Here is a 6,805-nt window from a genome sequence, read left to right as displayed (position 1 = left end):
GATGAATTTAAGTGTATTTTTAATATACTATTTCATATTTTTAAAAAATGTATTTTGTTACCACTCTAAGTATAATTGAAATCATCTTTAAATACAATAATAAACTATTTAAATTATAATAATAATAATATTAAATTATATACAAATTATACTTAGAATGTATTCCTAGATTAAAAAAAGTGCACTAAAATACATTTTATTACACTTCCATAATGTACTTAAAGTGCTCTATTTTCGACACACTTATTTTGCACTTAATATACTAAAAGCTTACCTTTAGTACTGCTTAATATAAACTTAAGATCATCTTAGTGTACTCAATTGTGCTTTTTTGAGACACACTGAAGATAAACTGAAGTGTATTTTTAATATACTATTTCATATTTTTAACAAATGTATTTCGTTACCAGTTTTAGTATAATTGAAACCATCTTTAAATACAATAATAAACTATTTAAATTATAATAATAATAATATTAAATTATTTACAAATTATACTTAGAATGTATTCCTAGATAAAAAAGTGCACTAAAATACATTTTATTACACTTCCATAATACACTGCCATAATGTACTTAAAGTGCTCTATTTTCGACATACTTATTTTGCACTTAATATACTAAAAGCTTACCTTTAGTACTGCTTAATATAAACTTAAGATCATCTTAGTGTACTCAACTGTGCTATTTTGAGACACACTGAAGATGAACTAAAATACGCTTTTAACATACTATTTAGGCTTTAATTTATTTTGTTACCCCTTTTAGTACAATTGAACCCATCTTTATTGCATTTTAAATACACTTAAATTATTTAAAATTTAAGAATATATAATATTTACAAATCATATTTATGTATTGCTCACATTTTTTTATATAGTAAATCATTTCAAATATGTTTTAATACTGTGAACAGTACCTTTATAAAACAATTAAATATGTTAATGGTGTATTAAAACACACATTAAAAAAAGAATTGTATAAAACACACACTTTGAAAGCTAGTAAACTTTAATGTATTACCCAGTGTACATCAGTACAGCAGCATATGTAAACTGTAAAAAAAAATACATTAACATAAAATACAGTGATCTGCAGAGGTATTATAAACAACAACAAAAAAACTAACTTCAATAAACCTAACTAGTCAATAAAGTGCAATCATTAATAGCTGCAAACAGTTACAGTACTGTTACTGATTGGTCTTTGAGTTTGCCTTATTGTTGCATTTCCTTCGAATCAGTGCTCGCACCTCAGACGTGTTGGAAATTGTTTGATCACAGTGTCTATGAAAGGGGAAAAAGATGAGTTTATTTTTATATTAAAGCAAAATTAACCTCTGTTAAAAAAGTAACTGTTCCCTATCAAAAGGGAACTTGCACTGCTTCGATGATGCTATTGGGGAACAATGTTCTCTAGGCGCCTCTTTAATTCTTCTGAGTCGCACTAGTCGTGTCATAGGCTGTCGCCAGTCAAATTCTATTGCCGAGATTGTACAGCTTTTCAAACACCGGTTTACATGGAGGGTGTTCCCCATATCGTCATCAATGCAGTGTCTCATTCCCTGTTCTCAGGGAACAGAGGTCGTAACCTAGACGTTTTTTATTACAACACAGTACACTGTAAAAAAATTCTAACCTCTCCAAGTCAAAATTTTCTAGTGACGGGTCACATCTAAATTTTTTAATTGGCCCAAGTGCAATTCTTGTTGCAATAGTCTGTTAACATTGGCTCAATGAGAAATAATACGTCAGACTAATTGAAAAATTTAGATGTTATCAGTCACTAGAAATTTTTGACTTGGGGATGTAATTTTTTTTTTTACAGTGTATAATGTTTTGACATTTCCCTCTGTTGTACATAAAAGGTGAAAAAGACATACTGTTAAATGTATTATAAATGCATTAAAGTATATTTGTTTTGTGTTCATACTTAAGTACATATTTATTACATTTAATAGTAAGTCTTTTTCACCTAGTAAAAATGGAATTCTTTAACATAGCATGTAATGCTTAGTTCATATATTTTAACAGTAGACATTTAATATAACATGTTAATTAAGAAAAGGAGTTAATAAAATAGCTCTTGAACAACTGTGAAGTCTACATATGTCACTGTATCACAGCAAAAAAGGGCAATTTAGGCTAACCGTTTAACTGAAAAAGTATACGCAGCCAACAAGAATAATAATTAAAATGTAGGCTACAACAAATGCTAATCTTGTTTTAGTCAGCCCCCTTTGACTTTGAGAGCAAAAAAAAAAAAGTTATGTGCAGAAACACAAACTCTCAAACTCTTCAAAGAGTTAAGGAAATTAGAAGTAGTGCAAAATATTGTAAGCCATGACAAGTGACTTGCAGCTGTCCCAAAAAAACAATTAAATAGATTTTTACATGAATGAACACAAATTAGACTAGACTAAGAAGCTAGGAAAAAATGTTGGAAAAAAACTAGGACAAAAACTAAACAGTGAGCTATTTATTTATGCAAACAGCAACTAAAACTTACCAGTAACTTCTGATAGCAGTATCTTCATCTCTTCGAGATTCGACTTGGAAAAAATAAAAACAACACTAACAGTTACTTTTTCTATTAACGTTAGAAAAAAAATCTAAATAGGCTACTGTCATGATCACTCATTAGTTGCAAAACATTTAAGAATTCCGTTAATCTTAGAAATAAAAACTGAAATATCGTAGACTAATGAAACCTTCACGTTTGAAAAGGTTAATCGCAAAAAAACTCACCTAATCCATATCGCGTGGTTTCCTCCAAGTCCTCTAAAGAAACACGATCGCTCTAGTTTGAATTTAGACTTCTATCTCTGAATTATTACACCGTGTCCTAACTACACGCGACGCGACGCCGAAATATAATCACATTCAATGAACGCACAGCCGTCAGCAAGCTCTGAGTGAGGTGTGAGCTCATAATTACACCAGAACCAATCACAGACGTTCAACAGCTGGAACCAATCAGGATTAGTCACGTGTGTTATTAGCGTTTTTCAAATTCAAACAAGTACAACATATTTTTGGACAACATTTAAACATATTTGGAAAATGTATCTATTATGCATTTAAAATAATATGATGTTGATATCCATGTGGGAATTTCAGTAGTAAAAACATCATGTAATGGACAACAGCCCTTTACAAGTAGCCTACAAACAAGTAAAAGTGAACAACATTCATTTTAAGTGCTTATTGCAATGCTTAATGATAGTAGACAAATGTTTATAATACATTAGAAGTTGGTACATTATACAAAAAAATCTAAAATATTAAAATGGTAAAATGATAAATATTACAAATATATTGCAGTAGGCCTAAGTGTTTAAAGTACTTTAAACACATTAAAAGCTTTTTATATTTTAGATTAACCATTTTAATATTTTAGATTTAGCTATGTTCTTACACAAGTTACACAAATGTATTTTAATTAAGAGCAACATAAGTATGTTTTCTTTAAATACACTAAAACTTCACACAAATGGTAGATTGTGTTAGCATATTTCTTAAAAATGTAACTAAGCATATTTATTAACAATGTACTTGTAGTGCTTTTTTTTTTTGAAATATATTAAAAGTATGCTTGTGTTTAGCATATTTCTTAAAAGTATAATTAAGCATATATTTATTACCAATGTACCTTTAGTGCATTTGTTAGAAATATATTAAAAGTATGCCTGTGTTTAGCATATTTATTGAAAGTATAATTAATCATATATTTATTACCAATGTACTTGTAGTGCATTTGTTAGAAATATATTAAAATTATGCTTGTGTTTAGCATATTTAAAGTATAATTAAGCATATATTTATTACCAATGTATTTCTAGTATACTTTTTAGAAATATATTAAAATACAATTCAATGTATTTATGCACTTCAAATAAGCATGTTGGTAATACAAATGTATTATACTATTTGTATTTCAAGTATATTTTTAATACATTTAATACTATGTCTTTTTCACCTGGGAGTACCTTATACACTTAAAATTAATTTAAAGAATTAGTAATATTTAGTTTATTTTTATAAAGTGTACTTAAATACTACTTTTGGGAAAATTAAATTTTTGACTATTACATTTTGAATATATTTTAAGTAAAATCAATTTAATTTAAACTTATAATAGCTATCTAAAAGTGCACTAACAATGAACTATTTTTAATGTGTTAAAAATGTACTTGTAAGAAATACACTAATAAAACACTTCTGTGTATTTTTTCAATAGTATATCTTTTTTCTTATGCACTAAAAATACATTTAAAATATCAATGTTATTTAGTATACTTTTGCAATTACACTTAAGTACTACTTAAGTAAAAATATACTTTTAATTAGTGTATTTATAGTGTATAATTTTTTAACTTTTCTTTAGCACAAAAAATAGGAATGTACTACAAATGTACTTTCTTGTATTTAAGTGTTTTTTTAGTGCACTCAAGTACACTTTATTTTCACCTGGGTCTGGCTCTGGCTCGGCAGGACTGACGTGAAGCTCTGGCTCTGGCTCGGCAGGACTGACGTGAAGCTCTGGCTCTGGCTCGGCGCGCTCTGAGCTTGACGGGACCAGCATCAGCGAGGGCTTTGAGCTGGGTAGGACCAGCGGCGAAGAGGACTTTGAGCTGGACAGGACCAGCGATGAAGAGGGCTCTGAACTGGACGGAACCAGCGGCGAAGAGGGCTCTGAGCTGGGCAGGACCAGCGGTGAAGAGGGCTCTGTGCTGGACGGGACCAGCGGTGAAGAGGGCTCTAGCTTGGCGGGCATGTCGCTTGCTGTCTCAGGTGCGGCGGGCATGACACTCTCAGTCTCAGGGGCGACGGGCATGACGCATACTGCCTTGGCTTCGGCAGATTTGGCGTGAAGTGCGGGCTCGGCTGGACTGGCGTGAAGTGCGGGCTCGGCTGGACTGGCGTGAAGTGCGGGCTCGGCTGGACTGGCGTGAAGTGCGGGCTCGGCTGGACTGGCGTGAAGTGCGGGCTCGGCTGGACTGGCGTGAAGTGCGGCTCGGCTGGACTGGCGTGAAGTGCGGGCTCGGCTGGACTGGCGTGAAGTGCAGACGGTGACATGGCGTGCCACGGAAGGAAGCTCTCCAGACATCTGGAGAGTGCCTCTCTCCAATCCAGACCGGAGAGATCAGGGAGCTCCCTCGGGTCGACCTCAGCCCCCAGCCGGTAACACAACTTAATAGCCTCATCACCCAGAGAGCAAGAGGTAGCGAGAGGAACAAAACCCCAGGTGTACTGGAACAGATCGAGGCTATCCAGGGCCAAGGCCGCGATCTGTCCAGCGAACTCCCGGCTCATGCTGGGAAGATCAGGCGAGATCCGTACTGCTGGATTTCTGGAGGTCATAGCTGCTGGATCTGGGTGTGGCGAAGTCTTCTGTCACAAACTGCTCCAAGACACGAAGGTTAGATCCAAATGCAGCTTTATTGGCTGGGGAAATCCAGAGGCGTAATTCAATGTACAGGCTAGGGTCATACACAGGCAGGCAGTCAAAACAAAGAAAGAAACAAAACAAACAAACAGGCAGGGAGGGACCAGAGGCAAGAGAGTAATCCAGGGAACAGGGCAAGATATCAAAAACCAAGAAACAAGAAAACCAGGGAAACGCTCAGAAATGCAGTGTAACACTTAACAAGACTTCGCAGTGAGTGACTGAATAAACATGGTATAAATAGACTGAGACTAACAGGATGATGTGACACAGGTGAATGCAATCAGTGAATGAGGTACAGGTGAATGTGATCAGTGATAAGTGATGATGAGTCCGAGCAGTGAGTTATGGGAAATGTAGTTTGTGAGTGATAATAGTCTTATGTGGAGTGCCCTCAGGTGGCTCTCAAGGGCACTCCAGCTGGTGACCGTTACATTCCCGTTTCTCAAAACTAAAAAAGAAAGAACTTGGTGCATCCATCTCTCTCAGAGAGAGGAAACGAGCTCTTATTAAAGCTCCCTTAGCCCGCTCATGAAAAAGTGAGGACAAGGCTTTCTTTTTTTCATTCAGTCTTTCAGTTGATTCACCATTTTGGTTAAATAGACTTCTTTCAATTGATTTGATTTCATTTTCCAGTTCCATAACAGTTTTTTTAAAACAATAACTTGCATTAGCTGTATAATTTTGACAAAAGATCCTGATGTGCGCTTTTCCTACATCCCACCAATGCACAACATCATCAAAATCAGTCTTTTGCTCTCTCCATTTTGCCCAGAATAAATGACATTTTTCACAAAAGGTGGCATCCTGCAACAATTTTACATTAAAATGCCAATAATAGCTATGACCTTTTGTCTTTTGTAAATTAAAAGCAATCATACATAAATGATGATCTGAAAAACCACTGGGGTAAATACAGGCCTTCAAAATTCTATTACACCAGTCTTTATTAATATAAAAACGATCTAACCTGGCAAAGCTGATGTGGTCACTTGAAGACTTGGACCAAGTATATTGCTTTTCTACCGGATGTTGTAATCTCCAAACATCACATCAATCAAAATTGCTTATTATATTATTTAAACACGTAGCAGAAAGAGGGCATGGTTCTTCTCCATTTCTGTCTAATTTAAAATCTGATGTACAATTCCAGTCACCACCCAAAACTAGACAAGCATTTTTATCATAACTCCCCATTATACTTTGTTAATGTCTATGCACCTAATAATGGTGCAGAAAGGATAAAGGTTTTTAAGAATTGTCAAAGACAAAAGAAAATCCCAACAACTTAGCATGAACAGCCAGAATTCGACCCTTCTCGATCTCATCACTTGATTCAAAAGTTATGTCAATTCTCT

General features: G+C 34.3%; 1 long non-coding RNA gene across 1 annotated transcript; it reads right to left on the bottom strand.

The window, feature by feature from the left end:
* Nucleotides 1–871: 871 nt before the first annotated feature.
* Nucleotides 872–3,484, bottom strand: LOC309506482. The gene is made up of 3 exons (XR_014208793.1): nucleotides 2,747–3,484; nucleotides 2,508–2,550; nucleotides 872–1,285 (listed from the first exon to the last, which is right to left on the bottom strand). It is a non-coding gene; the product is annotated as an uncharacterized lncRNA (long non-coding RNA).
* Between the last annotated feature and the right edge of the window lie 3,321 nt (nucleotides 3,485–6,805).

The sequence above is a fragment of the Leuciscus leuciscus genome (assembly GCF_965113295.1).
Source record: "Leuciscus leuciscus genome assembly, chromosome: 9".
NCBI lineage: Eukaryota > Metazoa > Chordata > Actinopteri > Cypriniformes > Leuciscidae > Leuciscus > Leuciscus leuciscus.
Note: the sequence above shows the minus strand (reverse complement) of the source record. Positions and strands in the feature narration are given on the sequence as shown.